General features: G+C 38.1%; 1 long non-coding RNA gene across 2 annotated transcripts in view; it reads left to right on the forward strand.

Moving 5' to 3' along the window:
* LOC110401573 overlaps nt 1-27,172 on the forward strand; it is a 58,116-nt gene extending 30,944 nt beyond the window's left edge. The window contains exons 2-4 of one of the 2 annotated variants that reach the window (XR_002440440.1): nt 18,676-18,845; nt 24,236-24,423; nt 24,580-27,172. This is a non-coding gene — a long non-coding RNA (uncharacterized LOC110401573). The remainder of the gene's footprint in view (nt 1-18,675; nt 18,846-24,235; nt 24,424-24,579) is intronic. The other variant, XR_002440436.1, reaches the window with a different exon arrangement.

Consider the following 27,599-nt stretch of genomic DNA (forward strand, 5'->3'; position numbering starts at 1 on the left):
AGACCAACTGAGCACGCAGCCACAAGTTTGCTACCATTGTCCAAACAGGGATAGCAAGAAAGTCATAGCAGGTTGTGGGGGAGTGGCAAGGAAGAGAACAGAGTTTGAAGTTATGCAGTTCATTAGCAGACTATTGTTAGATTGGACCACAAATCTTTAGAGTCCTGCATCTTTGGTCTGATTTACACACAGATTTAGCTGTTTTTCAAACCTTTACACACCACAGTAGGAGCAAAGACTAAGAGAAAGATGAGGAAGCATCTCAGTGCAAGCTTCCCCCTTGTGGACTATCATAAAGAGATTCATTGTTATTATTCTTTTTTCCATTATCTTCACATTCCCTCGTGGGACAAGCTCGCTGAGTCTTCTGTAACAAAAGAATAAATCATTCTGAACTGGTGGCCTGTGGTGTTTCAGGAAGGACAGACAAGAAGGATGAGGGATGAGGAAGGGAGAGCTATAAAGAAACTTAGGCCTCTGCCACGTCTGAAGTTCCCTTTAACCTTACTGTGGGCAGAATGGGAAGAAAGACATTTCCCTTTCACTCAATATTTAGACAAGGGCATAAAGGCAGTCTAATTTAGTTATAAATGTCAGCACATTTATTCAGACTAGCACTTGATCGTTTAAGATTTTAGCTCACTTTTTTGGCAGAACCCGAGAGCACTCCTGGAAACTGAGCAGTATTGGTAGTCTCACAGATTTTAGAGATGCTTGAGATTTTATTTTTTAATCTTTCAGCAAAACAATATTAGGATAGCAGAAGAATAGCCTTACGAGATCCCCTTTGCTGATTTAAAAAGAAAAACAAAACAAACAATTTAAATTCTCTTGTCCTGTAAAGAATTTTCAATTTGCAGTCTACATAGGAATGAATGTGTACCTGCACTGACTGACTATTTCTGCAAAGAGAGTCTTAAGGGAAATAAAAAGCTGCTTTGTTACACATTTGTTCCTTATGTTTAGGCACCTAGTATTCATTTCAGAGCATTACCAGATGTTCACAAGGAAAAAACAAGTTTAAACTAATCAATGTTAAAAAATCCAAGCCTAATAGAATGTACTTCTCCAGGGGAAGGATGTATTTTTACTTATTTTTTAAATAATAATTTATATTACTTTTAAATTTGAGGGTGTAGGAGGAGGCTGTTCTTTGGTTTGGTTTATTTAAAGCTAAACAAAAATAATTGAAATGTTAGCATTCATGTAAGACGCTATTAGAAGAATCCTGCTGAACCATTGATATCTGTGGCCTTTTGAATTTAATGTTTTTGTATTTATGTTGGGAATTTTACATCTATTTTCCTGAAGGTCTCCAAGGAAATACCTGTCAACTCTGCACGTAATACTTTTGTGTTTTTAACTACCTCTGATGCTGAGAGCAGCTGCCTTTGCGTCTTTTGCAAAGATCAAGACTCCTATTCTATTGATTTGTTGCGGTAGAAATTGTTTGATGCATCAGATTAGGAAGGAGATGTCAACTCTGTACTTGTTATCAGCAATGTTGATAACAATGCATACTAAACTACTTCATTGAAGATAAAATTGTATACTTTGGGAAATGGACAAGTGCCACATACAGTTCCTCCTGTATTCTTCAGTCTCTGTCAGAATCACCTGTACTCTCTTCTTCACACAGTGCTTAGTGCTGTTCAAAACTTTCCTAGGGAATTCGTTGTGCTCGTAGATATTTGTGCATAGATTTTAAAACTATTTGTGGCTATGCATTGTTCTTAAGGCATTAATATCTGCTGTTTGTTAAATATTGTCCAAGTCTAAAAACATTTTTATTGTTGCACATCTAAGTGTTGTATGTGTCTGATTAGCAAAGCAAATGAGACAAAGTTTACATGTGTAGTCTAAAAGACAAATAAGAGAATTTCAAAAATTCTTTTCTACTGCTGCAGATGAGTAACACATGTTCTGTGTTTTCTGAGATGCAAACCTAAGCAGTGTAGAAATATAAGAAATCCTTGCATCCTAAAGTCACATGTGCTCTAATTCAATGAATAAATGAAATACATGGCAGAAATCAATGAAAACCTGATTGCAGAGAGAATATAGAAATTGTACAATGGCTTGCGTTAGAAGGAAACTCATGGATCATCAAGTTCCAACCTCTGTGCCACAGGCAGGGTTGCCAGCTGCTCGATCAAGTACTAGATCAGATTGCCCAAGGCCCCATACAGCCTGGCCATGAACACCTCCAGGGACAGAGCATCCACAACCTCTCTGGGCTGCCTGTTACAGCACCTCACCACTCAGTAAAAAAAAACTTCACCCAACATCTAATCTAAATCTCCTCTCCTTTAGTTTAAAACCATTCCCCCTTGTCTTATCACTATCTACCCTTGTAAAAAGTTGATTTCCCTCATGTTTATAAACTCCCTTTAAAAACTGGAAGGTTGCAATGTGGTCTCTCTGCAGCCTTCTCTTTTCCAGGCTGAACAAGCCCAGTTCCTTCAGCCTATCTTCATAGGAGAGGTGCTCCAGCCCTTTGATCATCTTTGTGGCCCTTCTCTGTACCCTCTCCAGAAGCTCCACACCTTTCCTATGTTGAGGAAGGAAGTAAAATAATGCCTGTATAAGACCTGGACATTTAATAACAATCATGTGCTGCATCAAGTAATTTAAGACTTCTCTTTCATGCCTAATGTTTGAAAACAACAGATTGAGTTTGGGTCCCTGTGTAAAACAAGGAATCATGTGTGTGATGTTGAGGAGCCTTGTTTGGGAATTTAGGCGTGCACTCGTGTCGTTCACTGGATTTGGATTTTGGTTTGTGAAGGTTCAGAAGTAAGTGATTTTCGTCTTTAATAAGCTCAATTTAGACATTTGGAATGACATCTAAAAGAAAGTGACCGTGGTAAATGCCTCAATTATTTACAGTTATTCTTAATATTTATGAATATATGCCAAAACTCTCTTCCACCTCTTCCAAGGCTTGTCCACTGCTATTAAAGAGGTGTTTCTAGGGAACTGTCTGTTACAGAAGGAGTTCTTATTTGACTTTGGATAACTTTGTTGTCTGAAATGACAAAAAACTCTCAGGTTCTGCACCAGGATTAGAATGCCAGTCCATAAGAAACTGGGATGGTTTGCCTTTCCAAGCAACTCTTGAGTTCTCTTAGCAGGGCTAGAAAACAAAAACTGTTTCCATCACGAACTTCTCAGTAACAAGGGAGGGTGTTTGTAGTTCAGGAGATACCTGAAGGATAAATTTATGTTCAGCAAGACCAAGTGCCAGGTCCTGCACTTTGGCCACAACAACCCCAGGCAACACTACAGGCTTTGGAAAGAGTGGCTGGAAGACTGTGTGGAGGAAATGGGCCAGGGGGTGTTGGTCAATGTTCAGCTGAATGTGAGTCATCAGGCAGCCAAGAAGGCCAATGGCATCCTGGCTTGTATTAGAAACAATATAGCCAACAGAAGCAGGAAAGTGATCCTCCCCCCCTAGTCAGCTCTGATGAGAACACACTTTGCGTACTCTGTTCAGTTTTGGGCCCCTCAGGACAAGAAAGACATCAAGTCCCAGGAGCGTGTCCAGAGAAGGGCAATGAAGCTGGTGAGGGGTCTGGAGCACAAGTCTTTCTTATGAGGAGCAACTGAGGCAACTGAGATTATTTAGCTGGGAGGAGAGGAGTCTCAGGAGAGACCTTATATCTCTCTACGACTCCCTGAAAGGAGATTGTGGTGAGGTGGAGGTCAGCCTCTTCTCCTGCATAACTAGCAATTGGACTAGAGAGGATGGCCTCAAGTTGTGCCAGCGGAGGTTCATATTGGATATTAGGAAAAAATTCTTCCCTGAGAGAATGGTCAGGTGCTGGAACAGGCTGCCCAAAGAGGTGGTTGAGTCACCATCCCTGGAAGTGTTCAAGAAATGTTTAAATGTTGTACTAAGGGGCATGGTTTAGTGGGGAAATACTGGTGGTAGGTAGATGGTTTGACTAGATAATTTTGGAGCTCTTTTCCAATCTTGGTGATTCTATGATGCCTGTAGGATTTGCCACCTTTGAATGACAAGTTACTATTACTATGGTCCACTGAAGGCTGTGGACTATGAACTCAATCAAATAAAATGGAAGCAGATATGGCAGTGAAGATAACTGTGTTACTCTCTGGATATCAGTATTTTTTATTCAGAGGCTGATTTGAAGACCTATTTTTCCCTCTAAGCTGTTCATTGAAAATTAGAATTAGAAATTGCTTTTAAAAATATTTTTGGAAACCAAAATTACTTTTTGTATCATATTTAGTACTCGTGTACTTTTTCCCAGTACTGGAGAGACAGATGAAGCTACTGTAGAGAGCCTAGCAAAGGACTGCAGAGATTATAAAGGGACAGGATCACCACTTCTTTGAGCACAGGCTGTGAGAGTGGAGACTGTTCAGCATAGAGGAGTTTTAGTGGATCTCATCAAAGTATATAAATACCTGAAAGGAGAGTCCAAAGAGGACAGATCTAGACTCTTTTCAGTGGTATCCACTGCTAGGACGAGAAGCAATGGGCACAACTTGAAGCATAGGAGATTCCCTCTGAACTAAGAAACACTTTGTTGTTTTGGAGACATAGTACTGGTACAGATTGTCCAGAGAGTTTGTGGAATCTCCTCCTTGGAGCTCTTCAAAAGCTGCCTGGACAGGGTGCTAGACACCTGCCCTGGATGGGAGGTTGGACCTTCCATGCGGAAGTCTCTTCCAACCCCAGCCAGTCTGTGATACGTTTTCCATACTTGTGTTTTCATGTCCTATTTTTGCTTTGAATTAAGGGCTAATCCTGCAGAAACTTTTAATCCTCTTTGTGGCATCTCCTGAATGTATCTTTGACGATGCTAATAAGCTAGGTAATAATAGGTTTGGCAGCAGATCTCTTAAGCTTTGTCATCTAGATCTAAGTATTTGATTGGAAAAATAATAGGACAACTAACAAGTTTAAAATGGCCCTCTAAATGGTTGCTAAGTAAGGCTACGTTGCAAGGCTATGCTTGCAATTACTTTCACATGTAAAACTGTGTACTGGAAAGAATGCTGAAAGTGAGATTTTATTTTATTATTATTATTATTTAATATATTGTCAACTGGAAGGTCATCACACTAGAAATGAGAAGTCCATAATGCAATGTGTTATTTGGGAAAGAGGAAATATAACTCTGTCTGTCAAGTATTCTAATTTGCAGAATCCTACTCCATTGTAATTTAGGATGGGAGTAATAAATTGAAAGATAACATTCCATAATGCTAGTAAGATACAAGAATGAATATATCACTTTTACTTCTCCTATAACTTTTCCTCATTTTATTTTCACATAATCCTTTTTGAGTGTCAGTGTTGATCATCCCCTAGCTCAGAGTTGATAAAATAATAAAGATAATACTATTCCCATGGGAGCTATTTCTTTTTTTGTATCAGAGACATCACTTGAGAATTCCATCTTTTTTTTTTTTTCAATAATGGTTGTTGTATTGCAGGATTCTTGGAGGGGAGGGAGAAAAGAGATAGTGGAGAGGTGAGGTTGACTAGTGGCTTAAACATTATTCATTTAATACATCTGTAAAATACTTCCCTGTTTATAAGTTTTAGAAACAATGGAAGGAACTATGAGTACTTGCAAAGAATGTTAGAATCCTGGCTTCAATTTTTGGTTGAGAGTTCATTTCTCAGTCACACTTATTTGCCCTTTTTCCAGAATGTCATGTTAACTGAAGGGATGTGAACTCATCAATAAATTTTGCTGCATTTATTGAGAGAGATAAGCAGTTTGTAAGTTTTCCAAGTAAAAAAAGAATAAAGAGTACACTTTCTGGAATTGTCTTTTTGTTTACGCTTGTGCTATATTGACATTAGATAGAAAGGAGTCAGAATTGTCCCTGATCTAAAGCATGTGAGGACCTTCTGTTCAGGTTTCATTGGTTTTGGATATTGGCAAATTGTTTATGTGCAAATTCAGAACATTATTTTTTTTTTTTTTACTTATGTAACTTAGAAACTGTAACATTGTATGGTATTCCATGGCCTTATGCTTTGTATCCTCTTGGGGGTAATATGAAACCTCAAGTTTCTTTAAGTATTTTGTATATATCCAGTTTGTCTAGAGATCATTAAGAGGAAAAGAAAGAATGATAAACGGAAATAAAGAATAGATAAAAATTCAGATGAAATGTGTGTTTATGAATGGGAAGGCAGGGCAGGAGTGAACTTAGCATTTCAAACATCTTTCATGTATGAATAAATTTGATGCATCAGGACTGGAATAAGTTTATTTGAACATACTGCCTACACAAGGAATCCGGTAGATATTATGTAAACATCTCTTGATGGAAATAATGTGAAAAATTGTAGGATAATTCTCTTTGTACTTAGTATCTCCAATCTGCTAGTATCATTAATAAGTCCAGTATAATGATTATTTTGCTAACAACATGCTGTAAGTCATATCACTACTTCCAGTTTCCAGCCATAGTTCTTAGCATGATGATAGCTGCCTCAGACTATTCAGGTATTGTACGTAATAAAAACAATTGACTGTACTAACAGTTATTGTCTCAGAGATGAGTGGACAGCATGCTGATAGCTACCTACTCCTTCTGAATGAATAAGCTGAAAAAAATATACTCAAAATATGTGGTTTTTTGCCCTCTGGTGCTGCCAGAAGGTGTATCTTGTCATGCAGTATATCAAGCTGTCAACTATATGAATGCAATTTGGCCATTTTTGCTTCTCAGAATATGGTTCAGCGGTTTCCACACAACATCCCTGCCTTCTACAGTTCAGCATATGACACAATAAAGATGAGAGAAGGACCACAATTTTCTCAAGTGGCATCAGGCACCTGTACCTTTGTTTTAGTCATCTTCCTGTCAAAAACAAAGAAACAACCCCTTTACACATCAATTAAAGTTAAGTCTACTGGCCTGCAAAGTTACATAGTTATCACCTATTGCTTTGCAGGTGTAATGTAATGTAGGATGGAGTATAGCATTTTCTAACATCTTTGACCAGGTTGCAACAGTAAGGGGAAAAATGAAAAAAAATGGATGCTCTCTTGTGAGGGTTCTCTACTTATGTGGAGAAACTGTTATTAAAATTCTACTACTACTGGAAAATCATGGCTCAGAGGAGCTAACAAGATTTCCAAGCAGTCATAAAAACTTGCACTTATGTTATACTAACTATTAACTAGCCATTACATTTTGTAACAGTCAGAGCCCTTAACAGGAAAAATCTTCCTAGGAATATTTTCCTCTGTGTATTGTATCACTGGCTTTGTTACACATAAGTGTTCAGTATACCAACAGGCCACCAATGAAAACCACCTATTGCACTGCGTTTACAGAGGAACCTGTACTGAGTCCCCTTCACTTTGGTTCCATGGTCCTGGCTGTAGTTTGGTTCCCAGAACTTTAGACCCTGAGGAATAAAGACAAGCAAGTCATAAAAAAAATCAACTATCATTTTTATTTTCCTCCTTTATTAACCTGAAATATTCTGACAAGGTCCAACGTGAACAGAAATACCAACCCCATTTTGGTGTCTAATTCTGAATAACATTAATTGGTCTGAACCCTATTTGACAATCAGTTGGCCTCTGCAATGTTAGTAAGATTATTTTAAGCCATCCAAAATGATGCCAGTTTCGCTTAGCTGCCTACACTTTGCCATGGTTACATGAAATAACTTGACAACACGTGGTTGACATTTATTGCATTTGTTTGTTTGTTCAGGCTCCAGGAGTCCTATCAGTGATACATAGCCTAGAGAGGAGGCTTGAATTGACATCCCTCTAGCCTCCAGATTGTTAATTTTAACAATATGAGTAAACTAGCCAGAATTTCCACATTCAACACATTTGGGGTGTGCTAGAGAGGGGATGGTGCGGGGGGGGGGGGGGGGGGGGGGAGGCATGCAAAAACAGCCGACAAGGGTTGTTTCATTGCTGTGGTAACCAGGCTACCCTGGAGAAGGGAGCAGACCTGGTAAGCCAGGGAGGGGGCATGAAATAAGTGCATCATTGTGTAGCTGTATTTATTTTTAGAATTGTTTGTTGCATGGAAATGTCACCAATGCAGAGTTTAAATTGGAGAGGACTGGGAGCACCCTTGGCTTGAAGTGCAGCTCTGCACCTCGATCAAGGTCAAAGCTTGAAGCTAAGGAACTATGACAAAATTGTTTAGTTTTACTTAGCATATCTTTAACTGTGATGCCTATTGCTGGAGTCCATTTACTCTGAGAAGAAATATAAAATAGATTAAAGTATGAAGCAGTTTAAAACAGGAGACAGGATACATATATCCTACCCTTTTTGATAACTTTGCAAGGAATGATACATAGAGTACCAAAATTCAAAGACACATACAGAAAAATATTTTTCATTAGGAAAATTCTGTAAATTTAAGTTTCTCTGTGTTACGGTTTTTCTTAATTATAGTTTTTTTATGGTGATTAACTAGTACTATATACAATCTGTTGCTTATATCCAGAATTAACTCTTTCTTTTCAGATGAACCATTTTTTTCTCCTACTCTAGTTCTGTAACAGAGTGAAGCATTTTGTATAAGGATATATGTCTGATGCATATGCCTTTTATAATATAGTCAATTTCCTTGCTATAAACAGACCTTAATGATTAAATACTTTTCAGTTAGCATAGTTGCTTTTGTTAACCCATGGCTCAGTAGAGCTAACAATTAGCTGAAATATAAGAAAAATACATTTTTATTTACTAATTACCTTGTATTCCCTTATTTTGGTTTTGAAACATAAATCTATCAATTAAACTATGAGAAAAACTGTTTGGAAGTTGGAATTGTTTTTAAAAAAAAGTTGGGAGAAATGGGTCAATGCTAGCCCACCTTCTCACATGACTTCTGAAAACAATGAGGTTTCAGTTACCAACTAGCTATTTGACGGCCACTTCATAGAAGACAAAGCAGGAAAGTCCTCTTCTACTTTGTACCTGGTTGCACTCTTGATATTAAACAGAATGTAATCTGCCAGATGACAGAGGGCTGACAGGCTTTTACAATAATAAATGGCCTTTTGTGTAACCTGATAAATGTAGAGAAGCTTCAATGAAGTTCTCTCCTTTAGCTCAGCAGAAAAGTTAGCCTATGAGTGAAATTTTTTTAAGTGCTACTGCTTCCATTTACAGATGTAATTATAAATATCACTTGGTAGACTGAAATAATGTGAAAAATCTTTATTGTGGTTTTTACTGCCTTGGCTTTTTAAAGGAATCCCTCTTCATCAGGATAGCTGTGTGAAGGATAATTTATTGGTTTCAGTGGTGTTTGTTTGTTTTTACAAAAAGATAAACTTACATATTGAATTAGAAAAGATGGAGGAAAATGTATGCTATATTCATCACAGCTGCTTAAAAATTATCAGAATTTTTAATCTGCTAATGAGATGCTGAAAAATTTAAAGAACAGGGAGGATTAATGCTGCTGGAATAGGTCAAATAAGCATAAGAAGTTTTGTAGAATGAAAAATAACCTTAATTTCTAAGCAGAGCAAAACAGCAAATTTATTTAAAATTCAAGACTTCAAGACTGAAGAATATCCTTTAAAGTATTTTTAAAAGAATTTAAGTTATTGAAGATATGTATATATTTAGCCAAAATAGAGAAATATGCAGTTGTGCATAGTGGTGCCTGAATGTTGGAAGAAATTAAAAACTAAGTATTATTTAGCTGCATATAGAATAATAGACTCTGCATACATTAGTTGACATTATCCTGTCAAGTTTAATACTGTGGCTTGTTCCAACTCTTTTGACACTGTTATTCTTACTAAGCAAATCACAGTGTTTAAAATTTCAGCTATGTTATCTGTTTTCTCGTGCATTAATTCACACTATCATCTAAATAATCTGAAAATCGAGTCATTTTGGTTTAAAATCACTGATAGAGGAAAACATTTTATTTCTGAAGAGCCAGTTATCTAATTAAAATGTTGTTTTCATCATATATTTCCATTCGTTTTTAATGTTTCCATGAAAAATGCAATCTTTTGTTGTCTAAGGGTTGCTCTGCTCCTGTTGATAGTTTCTTTCATGCAGACATAATTCACTGTTTCTGGCAACCAGATTGTCTTTAGAGACACATGGTGATATTGCAATCAGTGAATACTGATGAGCAAGAAATAAGAAAGCTTTTTAGCAACACACAACCCAAATCAAACCTTAAGGTGCTTTTAACTGGTAAGACTACTGACTTGAGCAAGACTCCCACATTTCCACTACCTGGGGATTTATCTGGCCATGTTCCCATGTAAATGTTTTCAGTACCAATCAAGAGAGGTGAAAACTGAAATTGCATCGTGACAGACCCTCCGTAAATACTAAAATTTCAAGCCTGCCATACAGCATTCCTTTGGCTTTTGTGGTTAAATTTCTACATTTAATATAAGCACAATGAGTGTATGAGATGGCCTTCAATGAGAACAATATCTGTACTGCATGAATAAACAGTAGTTATATCAGGGATGGCTGAAGTCTTGATCTTAATGGAAGTGCTACTCGGTTCCACATGTGACCACTTCACATGTGAGGGAAAAGCGCATTTTTCAATAGTGCTAGTAAGGCTGGAAGGGAAAATTAAAGGATCCCTTACTTCATTCATCAATAATGAATATCTCCTACATAGCTTTTTCATGGTTTGTCTTCTGTTTTAGACTTTTATTTAAGATGGCCATCTTGCAGACCTGAGCTTTCCTCCCCAAACTGAAAAAAAAATAACCACAGACCAGCGAAAGATACTGCCCTCCAAATCTTTCTTTTGAATGTGTTCCTTCTCTGGGAATAGAGTACTTATGTGGCTATCATTTTCCTGTACAAAATATTAGGTAGTAATAGGCACTGTTAAGCAGCTGGCTTTCCCAGCTCATTTCTAATTCTATGGTGCAGACCTTGTCCCTGTTTCACAAGCTGTGCTGGCACATCTATTTGTGGGCCAATCCTATGAACTAGCTCAGGGGACTATTTACCTTAAATAACTGGAAAAATTATCAAAATCAGTGCCGCAGATTGAACATTCTTTTACAGATATGGGAATCTCTGTTATCAAAATAGTTCTACTAAGGACAGTTCAGGTGAGTCCAACCACCTCAAGCTCTTTTATTCTTTATCAACTTCTAATTCATTTGCATTAGCTGCTAGATAGCTGATAATGTTGGGAAGCCTGTATGCTAATTACCTAACTTTAAAAATAGATGCATCAGAGCCACAGGGGTATTTCTGTTACGTTTTTAGATTATTCATAGAAATTATGAGGTTATCAACTGTGAATGTGAAATTGTCAGGCATATGCTCGGATATTGTCTTCCTAAGCTATGCAATTATTCAGACTGTCATCTCAGTCTTCCAGCGACCAGCAACTTCTGTTTCTAAGTAAAACATCATCAAGGTATTAGAAAGCCTTTGGCAATAGAATATGATTAAAATACCTCAAGCAGTGAAACCCATTAATATAATAGAGGTTACATTCAAGAGAAATAGTTAAAGCATGTCTACATGACACAGACAACAGCACAGAGCCCTTAGTGATTAAATCACCCTGCTGAGACACTGAAGCCTGTGTTGTAATGGAGACAAAACAGCGCCTGAGCTCCTGTGTTTACAGCTAATTTGGAGACCTCTGTGCTGCACTTCAGTGGCTATAGGCAGCACTGGTCCTTCTTTCAAGAGAGTAATTCATATCAGGGCAGAAATAGTACAGATGTTTATTTCACCAGCTTCGAACTCAAGTGCATTAGGTTCAGTTCCTTGTTCTATAGCTAACCCCTTTGGTGCCATGGCTGAGTCCTTTCAGCACATCTGTGTGGACACATCCAGCTTGAGCAGCTTGGATATAAGCCACCTCTGATCAGGAAGTCAATGTATTTGTGGTTAGTATGGGCCCAAGCCTGTGCTAGTATGTTCTGCAGGACTAATAAAAACAAGGAAACTTTCCTCCAACTCATAATTAACTGTATCCTTTGAGATCAGGAATTTTCTGTCAACATCTTGAGTTATGGAAACAAACTGTGATCTTCTCTTTAGCATCTATACATTGCTTTTGCTAAATATCTTATGGAGGTAATGAAGTTTTCATCTTTCAGCATGAAAAGCATGAAATACACTGCACTGTAAAGAAACAGCTTTACCTTTAGATGCTTCACTAAGCAATCTTCATGGATGATTTTTGAAAACAATAGTTACATGTTCAAAATGCTATCCAGATACTTAAAACTCAAATACAAAGATTATGTGCTGGAAATTTTAGCTTCACTGTTGCTGCATTTAATTTATAACATTAAAGATAAAACATCTGCATTTTCTAATTACAGAAGCTTTATTAAGCATGAGCTTGAAACTATGACTTTCTCTGCCCATAGAAACACAAAATGCACAACTGCAACATGTTTCTATGTGCCTCGATATATATGGGACTCGATCCTCTGCCTCTACGCAGATGAAGGTAAAGTCTGTTTACACTTAGTTCTTGGACTCTACTGAATTTGCTACCTCTGATGATTTCTGGAATCCCATATTTTGAAAGAGAACAATCTTTTTCTTGTAAACTGATTTAAGCACTTTAATTTAAAGATGGAAATTATTCTCAGTCATTACTTGCAAGGCCTGACCTCAAACAGGTTATCAGTTGTCATCTCTTTCTGTAGCATAACTGAATAACTCCTCTCAATTAATGTAATGTGACCTAAAAAAATGGTGGGCCCAGTGGGCCGAGTCTTCTGCGGGCATCATGCCTCACGTGACTGCTTTCCAAGAGAGCAACATCTCTATCCATCACTGTGGTTATGGAAGAGTCAAGCTATCAGTGGTGCAACCTAAGTGTAAGTTTTACAGTTTTATATGGACAAACTATAGCTGTATCACCCTGTCCAATGAAATTACATCTTCCAGCTTAGCATTTTTTCTTTTCTTTTTTTCTATTTTTGTGGGTTTTTTTTCTTTTTTTCCCATAAGACCTGTCTGTTGTGGGCAACTGATTTGTCAATGAAAATGATCAATCTAGCAATAATCTACTTACCTGTAAAGTTTCCCTATGTTAGAATTAGCTGAAAAAAATATTTTTTTTCTTTTTTCTAATATATAACATATTATGAATCAGCGTGCCAGGTACTTTAATGAAATCTGCATATAACGTATGCTCTACTTCCATTTCATAAATTGTTTTTATGATTAGATCAACTACCTAGTCTGTCTCTGGCATGATTTATTAGCTGGTTAATATTCAGAACTATAGTTTCCTGTAAGTACTTACAGACCTTCTTATTAATACTCATACAACTATCACAATTGATATTACACAGCAGATGACACTTGACAAAATCATCTACCCCCCTGTAATGCAGCCTGGCATCCTGCAGGTCTCTACCCTTTCACAGACCTGTGAGAGCTGCTTTCCATCACGACTCCTGTTGCCCCTGACTGAGTGCTCGTATCACCATTCATATAGCAAACTGCTTTTTAGCGGTCACTGAACCTGTATTGGCTCTCTTAAATTTCTCAAGCAATTCCTACCCATCCGTTTTCATTTAAGTGAAATAGGGGGCTTTTATTTGCGAAGTATAAAGGCAGACTCAATGAATAAGCAGTGTTACAAATAAGTGCTTGAATTACTGTGGCAAACAATGACTTGAATGGCTCAAAACCAACTTTATGAGCTGTATGAGACTGGTGTGTGAAATGGGATCTGTAGCTTCAGTGAATAAGGTTTCTCTTTGCACAGAAGCTCTCACTGTTTCTCCAAAAATAAACACAGCAGAAAAAATTCGGGCTTCTAGCACATTTCTAAGAAATTTTCATAAGTTATGTTCCCTTGTCTTCTTTATCTTCTGTGTATCTACTTCACATAGCCCTTTTCTTGCAAGTTTCCCTTTGTTGACTGCATACCAGATGATCTGCAGCAACAGAAATCCTCATTTCCCAATCTGAGCAGGGAGGGTGTAAGGAGGAGATAAAAAAATCTAGCTAGGTCATTGTTGTAAATTGTAAACTTGTTAGTAAACATATTGTCTTTGGACTGACTGAATTCTGTCACTGTGGTTGGAAGAGACTTGGAATACGGCTTCAGGGTCTTTAACTGAGGGTCTAGTTTCTTTTTGAGTTTTGTAATGCAGACTTTGTAATTTGAATGAAATAAATGTGGGGAATATGAGGTGTCTTGGTATTGAAACACTGCAGAGTTGAATTCAGAGGACCTTGGTCCGCACAGCTAGAAGCACAGCTGTAGTCAGCAGATGGACCTGCTATTAGAGAATTCATACGAAATTCTGTGGTACTCTTCTTTAGGGCTAGAGCAACTCAGCAGGAAAAGCTATGTTTTAATGGATATTTCCTCTGTGTGGAACCTATAGGGAGGGTAATTGTGATCCTTGAATTACAGTTAGTTGCTTGGACAGTAACTGGAAATGTGCTGTTGGCCAAACAGCAAATGCATAGCAGGACAGCGTTAGACATATATTAGGACTTGGGAGCATTAGGCACACGAGTGTGTACAGGACACATGCTGTAGGAGGGCTTAGGTTGGGGGAATGTTAGATGAAGTAGCCCCTTCCCAGCTGCTTTTCTTGTGTTCATCACATAGGCAGGGAGCAAGCTGACACCAGAACTGCTGGGCATATGACAGAGATCATTGCTTCAGTCATGAGCCAGGCATATTCCATAGACTTATGGAAGTACTACACAAACAGTATATCCATAGTAAAACAAGATTTGCTAGGTCTTCGTGGTAGGCCTGGACATATTTCAGAAATGAAGCCACTTAAGGCCCTAAGTGGCCCTGTGTTTGCAAAAGCTAGACCATGGAGGGCTGTATGTGAGAGGCATTGGTTACTTCATACTTCTTCCCATATAAAAAGGCACTTGTGTTGTTGTATTCCCAAAGGAGAGCTGAATTCTTGTGGGTAGGAAAAATCAGCTGCAAAATAACTAAGAGAAATTTAGTTGGATTTCCCAAAGCCAAAAATAAAAGCAGTCTTATTTATTAAAGATAGACTGAATCCAACACTTGTTTCTGCCATAGGTAACTAGCAGCAAAGCTGTGTTTGGATGGATATTCTGTTGTCTGATTTCAGTGTCCCAATGTAGAGAACTTTCCATCTTCTAAAGGCATATTTTCTTATGATTAGGTTTTCTTTGATTAGGTTATCACTATCTGCATCAAAATATAGCTTACTGTAAAATGTAAGTAAAGCAAGGTACAGACTCTTGCATTCCCTTCCTCAAAAATAAGCAAACCAAGTCACTGTCATTGAGTAAGTAAGGCACACACACTTCAACAAGGCAAGATTCCTGTGTTAATCTTGAATCTGTAATCGATGTTCTGGTTGACTTGTTCAGAAACTTCTTCAAATTTCTTGGATTCTGTAAAACTGAGTGACAACGTGATAGACTTTGATTTTGAGGATTTAAATGCTATTTCTTCCCCAGAATTCTTTGATATCTTCCGTTTCCATGAAATATATGTATTAGCTGATTTATATAAAAGCATAACCACCTGGCTGGTTATTTTCCTGCCAGTGTTAGTCACTTCCTTGACTTTTAACATGACTTAGCCCTCTTACAACTGATTTCCTATTATGTGCCACTTTGCCTGAATTCCTTTTCTGAAATTGCCATTAGTGCTTATGTAATAAAAGCACAACAGCCTGTACATACTTCCCATCATCGAAGAATCTAGCTGTCAGGGTTGTTTTTTCTTAGTAATCTTTATACAGATAAAAACAGCAGCATCTTAAAGGCTTTTATCAATGGTTAGCTTAATGTAGAACATACTTCGTATACAGGGAAATGTGCTTTATACCTTTTTTGAATGGTATTATGGTTTCATAACATCCATCAGCATGTAGGTACTGCAGTAAGAACCACCTGATTCTGACTTTGCTCTAACTTTGTACTGACAAAATGCCATTGTTTTACATGTATAAAAGTGAAATCAGGGTCAAGTCCAGCAGAGTCACATAGGTGAGCTGGTTAGCTAAGCAGAACCTTCTGAACATTGATGGAAACTATATACATCCTTAAATTTGTACATAAGCTCGATACTTTCCAGGGCTTGTCCTTAAATGTATTGCAGGTTTCGTCCTTGTTTGTCCCAAGTCTTTTGTCTGACAGTTTTATTTGGCTCTGTATGTGTTTCTCCAAATGTCCTCTTTCCCAGCACCAGAGGAGTAATGAGTAGAGCAGTGCCAAACATTACTCACAGTGGGACTCTCTTACTTTCACGATGTTACTACTGCTTATGTAGCTTTTCCCAGATTGGCTTTAAACTAGCTGCTTGGGTCCTTTCTAAGAAAATAGCTGCAACTGAATAGAATATAGTACAGTTTCCAGAGAAACTTGGTAAATATCCAGCCCATTAATCTGTGCTGAAATCCATGCTTCTGTACCTACACAACTGTCAGCACCTGACCTACTTTAATTTAAGTCAGTTTGAGTAGAGTTACTCAGAAAGCAATAAACCATTTTTGTTCAGGGAAGATAAACTTTCAGGTCCAGGGTCTATCATTGCCATGCAAAGCACAATTTTATCTGCATTCTCATAGATTACTGCATAATTATTTGCATATTTTCCTGTTTCACCGCTAGCTTAAGTCTTAGTTAATGAGATGACTGTATGTTGGCAGCCATTCATGTTATTTTCTTTAGAAATATAAAAGCTTTTTTCACAAAAAACCAAAACTTGTTATTGTGCAAAGACTAGTAAAGAATAATGTCATCAATTTTTACATACTGTTCCTTCTCTGTAGTGGCCGACTGTTTGCATTATGCTATGTGGGTTCTGACTTTATTTTGTGAAGTCTTACAGCTGGCCAAAAATTACAATATACTAAACATTCTCAGAAGAGCACATGAACCTGCCCACTTCGTGCTCTGTGTTCCCTTCCTACTGCCCTAGATTCAAAATTTTTGGTTTAAAGATAATTGTGGGTACCTTCCTGTCTGTTCTTCTTTGTAACCATTTATGGACCTGTTGTTCATGAAGATGTGAAACAGGTTTTCGAACCTACCCATACTGTCTGCCTCCACAATCCCCTTGATGAATCAGCTCAGAATACCACTGTTACACAAGATAAACAAGATTTTTTGAGTTTTTGTTGAAAGGCTATATTTACCACAAATATAATCTGTCAATACTTAGATATTTTATTACAGCAGGTAGCTGCACAAACCACGTAATAAGCAGTGATACTTTTTTCTGTGTTGTAGGACACAGAAACACAAGGAAGACAGTGGCAGGTCACATCAAAGATACAGCCAGTCTTGGGTTTCACTCAGTCTCTTCTTTCCAACAATGGCCTTCATGCTTAAGGAAGATCATAAAAGAGGGAAAACCTATAATACTTTCCTGACACTTTTCTCAAGCTTACAGAGATTTGCAGCTTGAGGACATCCTGATCCAGAAGTAGCGTCCTTGAGTTTCATGGCGGCATGCTGGATTTTTCTTTCATGAAATTATCCAGGTGTTTTTTGAATCTGTACAGTCTGGGTGAACATGACAGTGTGTTGTGGCAGCGCGTTCCCTCCGTGGGAATTCTCAAGCCCTGCTATTGGCACTGACTTGTTGTCAGCTTCTTGTGGGGTGAGGAGGAGATATATTGAGGAACCCATGATTATTTTGTACAGCAAACTTTTTAAAAATGTGTTTACAAGCATTGCACAGAAAGAAAGAATTATTTGTTTAGAATTATTTGTATGGGTTTTCTAGTTATGCTATTGACATGGCATATATGGACCTACTGAATGACTTATGACTATCTTCATAACAAAACACAAACAGAAGACAGCATCACGGATGGCTCCAACCACACATACAAATTATAGCAATTGCACTGCTACAGACCTGTGTAGCTTTATCTTCACATGCATGTGAAATCACAAGTCTTTTCTATATGCACAGTTGCTTGCTTGGGTGGATCCAGTGGTGGAGTAGCAGATTCAACTTTTCAAAAGAACAGTCTCGGTTCCTTCAGATGCTTAATAATATGCTGTGTTTTAAACACGGGTTCCTTCCTACTGCAGTCCATGGTAGTGCTTATCTGAGAAAGACAGACTTGAGCCTGGAGCCCTGTGCTGAACTGGCTCCTGTTTACAAAGCTAGAATGGTGGAGTAGTGTGGGGAAGGTTTGTAAACAGCTGAAGTGGAGCCTTCTGGGTTTAAAGTGTTCCATAACCAGTTCAAAAAGGGCAGTGACTAAAAACCCCAGATGTCACAGTTACACAACAGCTCCTTCAGAAAAGCAGCTTTAAGTTTTCAGTGGGCTTTATAATAAAGAGTATGCAACAAAGGACTGAAACGTTCACCCACAGATAGTGAAGTGCTAGCTCTGCTAGCAGCACTCACCCACCCATCAGCAGCTCTCAGCTCATCCTTTCATGGGTGGAGAGATGGGTCTAATATTCTTCTTCATCCCTAATGCATGTTTTTACATTACTCTTATGTTGTTTTATGTGGGCTGTGTATTAGCAGACTTAATGCAGCAATTTGTAGACCTGCATCAATTTAGTGCCCTTCCTTTTTTTTTTTTTAAAGAAATCCTATGTTGAGTGCAAAGTTTGAAGCATTTTTTTTTCCATTTTTTTTTAATGCCCTAAGGTTGGGGGCATTAAGGCAAAGGAGAAGTTCTTCCAAAACTAACAGAAATTTGGTATTTTCTGTTCATACTTCTAGGTTCATATCCCAAGTACTCAATTGCATCTGATGTATTTCAGTTATCTACCATGGAATGTGATAAGCTGCAGCCTGTATGCAACTATTTCTCCCCTCCTCTGAAAGGTGTCAAGCCTGTGATATCAAATATCAGCTCTGATAATTAAGCAGTTTAAAAGATCTCACTCGAGGTAACCGGTTTTTAATTTTCTAACTTTTGTAAAGTTTTCCTATGAAGTTCTGCATTTCTTCCTTCTAGAGGATCATTTGATCAATATTCCTCCACCTGGCACTTATATTTAGCAGGATATTCTTCTTTTCTACCATATTATGGATCCTTAACAGCACTGCTACTTGTTACAGTCTTGCAATGACTTAATTTAAAACTTCCAGTCTTTTCAAATAGGAGAAGGCTACTTTGATCCTGAAGAAATGATTCAAGAGGTTCTATACAGTTATGTGTATGTTTATTTTGTACAACTAGCACTTTGGTTTGGTTAAGAATCTAAACTGTCATTAACACAGATTCACATATGCTTTGACAACAGTTCAGTTAATTAGCTTTAATACAGCTTTTTCATACAAGAAAAACAGGCTGAAGCTCTGCTGTTTCTTCATATCCAAGTTGCCATCTTCTCTGACTTCACAGTACTGGGGCTTCTTATATGTGGAATGCTTCTGGTTCTGAATGCTGCAGGACACAGATCTCCACCTGTTTTCATTGCAAGGCTCTGATGCATCATTAATTCTCTCATTATCACACACAAGACCCTTCAGCTTTCATGCTTTCCATCTCTTTAGATCACCTTCTGACTGCCTGGATCATTCTGGAACAGTCAGGATTTAACTGAGCACTGCATGAACAGTTTGCTTTGTATTTCTCATTGGCTTTTCTCTCCCATCTTTCACTCTTTCATTCACTTATCACCAGTTCAAAGATCTGTACCTTTGTGTGCTATAAAGTTTACTCCCAGTGTTTTCATGTGACTATGGTGAAAAGTCAGTCAGGATATCCCTTACCTTACCTCTGCCTCACTGAAACAAATACTAATGCTAACCTCTAGAAAACCTATCCATCGTGAAAAATTTCTGCGAAGAAGAAGAACTGTCTGTAATTGCTGACTGGTCTCTGTTGGAGCAGGATAAGAGGATTTTAACATCATGTTACAGTGTAACGTCTGCACGGTCCTATTCATTCAGTTTAATCTGCTGGTCATCTGGGAATGATACAAAGGTTGGGAACCAAGAGCTGCAAAGAGCAATGCATTTCCATATGCTTATTGTTTTAGCATAATTATGTGCCCAGAACAAAATCAACATTTTTAGCAAGCACTGAATGTATTAATCAGTATTTAGCACAGCCTAAAATTTGAGCCTAACCAAGCCTGGCTACCATTAGGCTCTACATATTTTCAACAAACTTTTAAATATTCCATTATCTCTAGTTCCTGTTTCAAACTGGAACTACTATATTGTAGGTAGAGACTTAAAATTTCATCATGATAAGATCCAGTTTTTTTTTTTTTTTTGTATGGAGATCTTTCCAGCGTCCTTGATACCAGAGTGTAAAGCATATTTTTTTTAACAGCTAGATCTAGCTCAGCTGCTGCTTTAGGTAGGTGGCCAGGACTGTCTGAGAAGACACAGACTGTCGACTGCAGATTATGTTAGTGAAAGCTTAAAAGAATTGAGAAACATGATGAGATGCCCCTTCTGTTCCCCCTCATCTTATGGCTTTTTCCTCAGACCATTTGAGCGAGGGGAAAGCTGTAGTATTGGAAGGAATAGAGTAACTTATCACATTTTTCCAACAGCCTCTGTTGGCAAGGTCAAAGGGGTCCCTACCTGGAAATGAACTGCTCTAACTGAACGGTTAGAATTTCTTTGCTGGAACAGAGATGTGTGTAGGATCTCATTCGCTTTTACTTTTGGACAGTGAGTGCCTCTTCACAGTGGGACAATGCGAATGTTCTTACCTTTTTTGAGGGCAGCGTCCTCATACAGAGGACGTCGCCTTCCATCTCCCTTTTAAATGAGAGAACCCTACACTAGGGAAGATAAACTGAGGTTTTTTTAATAGCTTTCTTCTGACTTCTAAACGATTTATCATGATTTTTTATAATAATTTTTATTTTACAGAGAGAGCAACTTAATATAACTGCAGGAATGACTGTAATGTTGTAAGGAACACCTAGAGCTTGCACTGAAGGGAATTTTGAAAATGTTGACTCTTCTATAAGCTCCTGAAGGCAGCAAGGACTTACCTGAAGATTATAAAAATGGAACGGGAGTCCAGTCTAAGCTATCACAGAAATGTGATACATGTGGCTGCTCTACAAGTGAAAGAGGTGCATCATCATTAAATTGCCTGCATCTATAGAAGATGCAGTTTTCTGGTGGCTGGCCCTTTGGAATTTCCGCTGTCCCCACTCCTTTTTATGGGAATGGCTTTGGTGCTTACAATGGCACCTGCAAGCTCAGGCAAACACAGAGTAGTAATTTTTGCATCTCACTTGTTCCTGCTCCTAAAATTATCATCCTCCTGCATTCCCGATCTTCTTAGCATGTAGATTTTTTTCCATAATTCCTGTGAAATAAAAATAAAAACAAGGCAAAAGATCTGTCAGAATTAATGTAGTACATAACTCCAGAGGCATCGCTATCTGGCAGAACAAATCCTAATGAAATCATCATTCAAAAGAAACACTGCTTCAAGTTGCAGAATGAATATGAAGATGAAAGATTAATGTTCTTAAACAAAAAGTAGGTAAATAGACAGAAGGCATGATTGAATAAAATTCAGCTTATGTGGGTCGTTTGCATTTCATTTTCTGCTTATAAATCCATGTTATAGGTGCCTAGCAGAGACTTAGTGTTTTCCCCTGGTTTTCCATCAGTAAGTCTTCACTGTAGATTTCTCCGCTGTGTCCCTGATTGATACTGTATCACTGACTATCCTGTGGTAAATACTCTCCAGCAATTTGCCACGTCTATATTACTCAGTTTTAATCGGATAAGTCATTTTCTTCAGCACCTGCTCTAACCCTCCGCTAGCTTTTGTTAAACTTAAATAATTGACACTAAAAACTGATTTAAGCCCAGTAAGGTAATAAAGATATCCCCATTAAAAAAAATATATATATATATAAAATCTTCCTGCAATATAGAATAAAATTTACATTGATACTTTAAGGAACTGTTTTATCATCACATTTGATGGGTTTTATCAGCAAGTTAAACCTATTTCATTTGAAGTGGCTTTATTGACCTACATCCAAGAAGGCACAGTCTCATTCTTGTGTGGTCCCTTCTGCGACTCAGACAGCCCTATCAAAAATGAAATCAGGCAGTTTTCAACTGTTTCTCGCAGTTGTTCAGAGATGGATGCTTTGTTCACTTCCTTTCCAGCAGTACTTGTATTTTCTGTGCTCCTGGAAAAATGTAGATTTGACTGAGAAGACTCCTGGTGTGGTGCCTGAAAAGTTCGTGTCCATTACTCCACAGTTCTACTGAACTCTATAGGCTAGGATCACTGTTTTAATTTCTGTTTCCAAGATGAACAACTGCCTCTCACTAACCATGGGAAGGCAGAATAAGCATGACCCCGTACTACAGTCAGGAGTGGTATTTTTATTTCCCTTGAGGAACAGTGGTCATATTATGTAGTTAATATAGTCCAGGTTTTGATTTTTCCATTTGAGAAGCAAAGTTATTCAAGGCTAGCCTGAGTTATGAAAGATTTACTTTGAAGAACAATGCAAAACTGCTGATGCAATTCAAATGAAAATATTATTCAGAGGTAAAGCTATAGGAAGAACAAGGATGTATAAAAGCAATTGGATTAGGAATCGTTGCCCTTCATCTATTTTAGATCTATTTTTATTAAAATTTTTCAGCCTGGAGGTTAATTCATTTTTAATGTATATTTGTTTTTCAAAAGCTTATTGGTTTGATCAGCTATTTGCGTGGAGGTGGTCTAGAAATGTTAATTTCCATTTCCACTGTATCTATTTTTCCTTTGCAAGCTATCCAGATGGCTTTCTATCCAAGCTTCTTTCATTTACTCTCTTTTCTGGAAAACTGTGCTAAATACAGTTTAGTACAGTAATAAATTTTTCCATGCTCCTTAAGATAATGAAGTTTGCTTATACAGATCTGTGCCATGTGTCCTTTACCTTTTCCAGTAGGATCTTTCCTTTCCCCATATGCTCTGATTGCTCACTCTGCTGTGCTGTTTATTTCCCTCTCTTGTCCCTCAAAACCAACAGATCTTGCCGTGGGCCTTGCTTTCCTTTGGCTTGCTGGCTGAGCCAGAGGCAGAAATACCTGCATGCTGATCTTCTGACTAGCACAAGGCTGCCTTGCTTGACACAGCTTCTTCAAGTAGTTAGTGCTCTGTACTGTTACTCATCAGGGCATTCACTTAACCTATAGACAGCAACAGCTCATGTGTGAGCCAGATCTTTGACTGACAACATCTTCTTTGACTGAACTGAGGACTTAAATATAATCTTTGAAGTGGAAGTAGGAGTTAAGGAAGAAACTGCTGTGTCATCTCATAACCTGAATTAACCACATCTCTGATCCTGCAGTTTTCTACAGGTTACTGTACTAGTTCCTTATTACTCTGGGCCTGCCCAGCATTTGTATGCTGCTGTTTCAAAAGTTTCTTTAGAGGCTTAGTATGTGTTGAGGGCTTCCTGAAGAAATACACTGATGACTTTTGTTCTGGTTTTGAAGCTTGGAGGTATTCAGATGGAGAAAAAGCAAAAATGATTTTGCAGATTATTTTAAAGGGACATATCTAAAGTCTTAGGTTTTTTGTTGTTTTTTTTTTTTAAATGTATAGTTTCAAGCATAGCCATGTAACACCAAAGAGCCTGCATGCATAATGCCAACTATCAGCCTAAAGCAGCAAGAAGCAGAAATTTGTTCCAATTTTGCCAACACTTGTTACTCTCATGAGAGCCACGCAGTATTTGCCATTTTGCATAACTATTCTTTGAGTCATGTACTTATATTTCTTATACTTCTTGCCTTTCATTTAAAATGGAAAACAAATTTTGTTTCACTGTGATTGAGAAAACAAGAAAACACCTACGAGGATGTTCTTCAAACAAACCTTGCTGAAAAAATGCAAGCCCACAGAGCTCAGAAGCCTGAAATCTAAAAATATAGATGTACTCATTCTTAATACTCAATCTTTTTTAAGTCAGTTTTGAGTTACGATTTTAGAGGAACACTGATTTGTGAGTTTTGATTAAAACAGATCAACAATAGTGCCTTATCGGGTTGTTGAAAGGGAGAAAATAACCATCTGTTCCTACCTTGTGGGCAACCTTCAAGAAACAGTTGAAGTCAATGCTTTTATTTTCTAAGAAGGTGGCAGTATAGGAGTGGATGAATCACATAGCTGTTGGAAATTGCTATAGTCAGCTATTACTACTGAGGTGCCTGCTAAGTGTCAAATAGAAAAAGAAAAGAGAACAGTCTATGTGATTGTTAGGGAAACGCGTTCATCAGAAAGTAAAATCTTGTCTGAAAAAGATAAGTCCTGAAATGACAACTACTTACTTTGCAGCCTCTCTGAAATGTGTTTGTGAAGCACTGGGATGCGGCTGTTCCCTCCCCTACTCAGCACCAGCTTCCACCTCCACGTGTCCGCGCATCTCAACCCAGAGCAAAACCTCTCAACTTTTTGAAACTGAGGTCCATCTAGTGGATACAACTCGATATTACAGCAGCGAAATCCCCAGCTGCTTATTAAAGGTATGCTAAAATCGTCTATATATATATGTTATTTTTTTTAAAGGATATAAGCTTATTTGCAAATTATTCATGCCTGCTAGAGAGTTTCTCTGATGGGATGCTTTCCTAAAGAAGCCTATTGTTCTTGACAAGGTTGTATTCTTGCTTTTGTTTCAGATCCATACCTACATCCTGATGATGCTGGTGGCACTTCCTTCAAGTTCAAAATCTGGACTCAGTTTGGTTGGCTTCCAGCGGATAAATTCCCACCCCCCAGAGGAGAAGTAGAAATTTTGGAGAAGAATGATTGATTATTGCCTGAGAGATCTGAACTGTGTAAATGAATTAAAGATGCAGTTCTGCAATTTCTTTCCGTTTCCTTCAGCAAACATTACAGGGAAGATTCCTGGGGGACTTGAATGAATCCTCTTGCTTGTATGCACTAGATCTTGCTGCCTAGGAGATACACAACTGGCATATCTATAGGCAGAGAGTACCCCAATTGTGTCTAAAAATAGGAACTCTGTGAAATACAAAGGGATAAACTTGAAATAGTGTGATTAACAAACAGATTTTCAATCATTTTTACTTAAGAAGAAGAGTTGAGAATATCCTGAGTCCTTTGTCATCTTGACTGCAGTAAACCATTGAAGTAATCATGGACCACAGAACAGGAAATGAATCACAGAACTCTTTTCAAAAACATGATTTTGAGACTATTTTATCAAAATTATTCAAAAGTAAAGCTTTTTCCAGCATCAAATCAAAATGTTTTCCTGCTAGAAATGGGTATGCTACAGCATTTCACATCATCTGCTCATGCCAGCATGGAGGGGTGGCATTGCTGCTGCCTGTATGCTGAAGTCATCTACTCTCCCTGAAGCCTCTCTTCACTCTTACTAGCTGAGTGAGTGAGTAACCGATAGATCTTTGTCTCTGGATCACAGCCAACACCCTGATCAACCCTCCTAACTCATCTTGTCTACTTCAGTCATTTAACAGAAAGGCCGTAACCACAGTGCAACTGGAATGTGGCTGCAGGTCTTGCTTTGATTGCCTCTGAGCATGGAATGTCCTGCTGTGCATGCTCTTTTTCTCCTTATGTACCAATATCAGGCTAATTAATTTCACAGTAGGCTGTGATGCCCCTACTGCTTCACATAATGAGGAGGGCAGCTTTCCTCTGACCAGTAATATCTTTAAAAAATGTATATTTCCACTTTGACAGGACACTTTCTTTCAGTAAGTTTTGTATGCTTGTTTTAGCAAAGAAGTGCCACTGAAATAGAAAAGCTAGAGGAAGAATCTTCAGGCTTACCAACTCAGCAATTCTGTTTGAAAAATACATTCTGAACGAGCTTTAATTCAAACTGCCTTTTAAGGCCTCTTTAGACAAAAACAGTCAATGAAACTATAGTCAAGCTGTCATCTGGGAAACTCAAAAGCATAATAAATAGTGAGATGAATGGTAAGTGACATGTTGGTGTATGTTGGTGCAATGGCTTAAGTTTCTTATTTGACTAATTTGAATTTACTGTGTGCTGTTATCTTTTTTGTTTGTTTTGAGAGTGAAAGCCATGGATGAGTATAACGAATTTATACTCTTTTGAACATGATGGATGGTAATTTTTGCTATTAATACTAATATTCATACTGCACCAATTCTATCTCTTGCATATAAAATACATTAAAAACCTTCCAGCTGTGTACAATAATATTTACATCTGTTCAGAGAGGTGTAGGCGTGAAGGGAAGGAGTTGTGTTGGTTACTAAAACTGCTATAAGTGTCACTGTATGTGTTTCAGAGAATGTAATTCCTTACACCTGATAGAAGAAGTATTGAAATCTGCAAGGGCTCTGAGGAAGGCAGTTCCATTTTTATCTGCAGAAAGTTCTGTCTTCTGTGGAGACATGTGGCACCTCCTGTCTTGAGCTCTGGGAGCTCTACCCTCACTATGGAGAGGCAAAAGCGTCGTGCCAAGCAGGCTTTGTTTCCAGTTCATTTTCAGTATGGAGCATTAAGCAATCTTCCCAGAGTCAGGGAGTGGTCTCCAGGCACTGCTCATGACAGCAAGTGAAACATAAAACAAAACTACTTCTGGCCCTTATGACCTATTTTGTTATTGTTTTGCTACATAGATGCTGTTCAGAACAATGGAAATCTACCAAGGTTGAACATTCTGAGAAAAGTGCAGTTATCTTTATAAATATTGCAATATGCCTATATGACAGTGTTTTTATTACACAGCATAAATTTTAAAAGTAATCAAATCTCCCAGGAGTGCAGTGTCCCACGAAGACGAACATAAGTTCATCCCATAAGACGAACAGAAAACTTAACACATCCATTTTATCTTTACCATTTTCTCTGTTATGCCTGTATGTTATAAAATGCAACAAAGCATATAAGAGATCTACTGGTCTCACGTCTGTCCATGCTGAGGTACAATGCAGGGAATCAAGAATGGAGCAGCTGCCTTATTTCTAAACCGTATTGCTTTTATGGGCTCTTACATAAACCCTTTTTTCTTCTGACTCCGCATTTACCAACTCAAGGGTCTATCTCATTGTTCCACTAGTGTACTACCTGAATTCACAGCAAACTAATAAAATATGGCAATAAAGCTTATTAGATATTGTATGTGGAACATAGCTCGGTCCCAAACACTCTCCTGAAAGAACCTCACTCCTCTCAAGAAAATATCAATGCAAGTAAGGTTATCTGCAGCAAAAGAAAACAACAAACTACTTCAGAATGGTAGTATGTAAATGACATAGCACAAATGCCATTCTTTGGGAGGGCATGATTTTCCATACAAAGTGCATATAGAGCTGCCTTTGGATGTGTGAATAGAGTGGAGGATATGCTTCCATGCTCATTTCTGCCTTTCCCATCCTTGTTCCTAGCAGGACTCCAAGTGAGGCAAGACCTCCAAGGGTGCCTACAAGCAGGAGGGGGACCAACTTTTTACACAGTTTAATAGTGATAGAACAAGGAGAAATGTCTTTAAATTAAAAGAGGGGAGATTTAGGTTAGACATTAGGTGGAAATTCTTCACTCAGAAGGCAGTGAGGTGCTGGCACAGGCTGCCCAGAGCAGCTGTGGATGCCCCATCCCTGGAGGTGTTCAATGTCAGGTTGGATGGGGCCCTGGGCAGCCTGAGCTGGTGGGGGGCAGCTCTGCCCATGGCAGGGG

Source organism: Numida meleagris, chromosome 1, assembly GCF_002078875.1.
Source record: "Numida meleagris isolate 19003 breed g44 Domestic line chromosome 1, NumMel1.0, whole genome shotgun sequence".
Classification (NCBI taxonomy): Eukaryota; Metazoa; Chordata; class Aves; order Galliformes; family Numididae; genus Numida; species Numida meleagris.